Consider the following 244-nt stretch of genomic DNA (forward strand, 5'->3'; position numbering starts at 1 on the left):
GTAAAATTTTGAGGTCGGTGTACAAAATATGATTACTAGGGCTCGGAATTTCGCCACCGTTCAAATGACTGTTTACATGTTTAACCTTAAATTTGAACAATTGAAAATAGGCCAACTTCCGTGTCCTAATGATTACTTTATGTATTTTGACCCGCTGAAACCGAATATTGCAGTCATTTTTGCGAAATCCCGGGCTATCTATTGTTTATAGCCATTTGTTTAAACAATTATTTGAGAAATAATT

General features: G+C 34.0%; 1 long non-coding RNA gene across 1 annotated transcript; it reads right to left on the reverse strand.

The window, feature by feature from the left end:
• LOC123264369 lies at nucleotides 1-244 on the reverse strand. The gene is made up of 2 exons (XR_006509316.1): nucleotides 137-244; nucleotides 1-35 (listed from the first exon to the last, which is right to left on the reverse strand). It is a non-coding gene; the product is annotated as an uncharacterized LOC123264369 (long non-coding RNA).

This window comes from Cotesia glomerata, linkage group LG4, assembly GCF_020080835.1.
Source record: "Cotesia glomerata isolate CgM1 linkage group LG4, MPM_Cglom_v2.3, whole genome shotgun sequence".
Taxonomy (NCBI): domain Eukaryota; kingdom Metazoa; phylum Arthropoda; class Insecta; order Hymenoptera; family Braconidae; genus Cotesia; species Cotesia glomerata.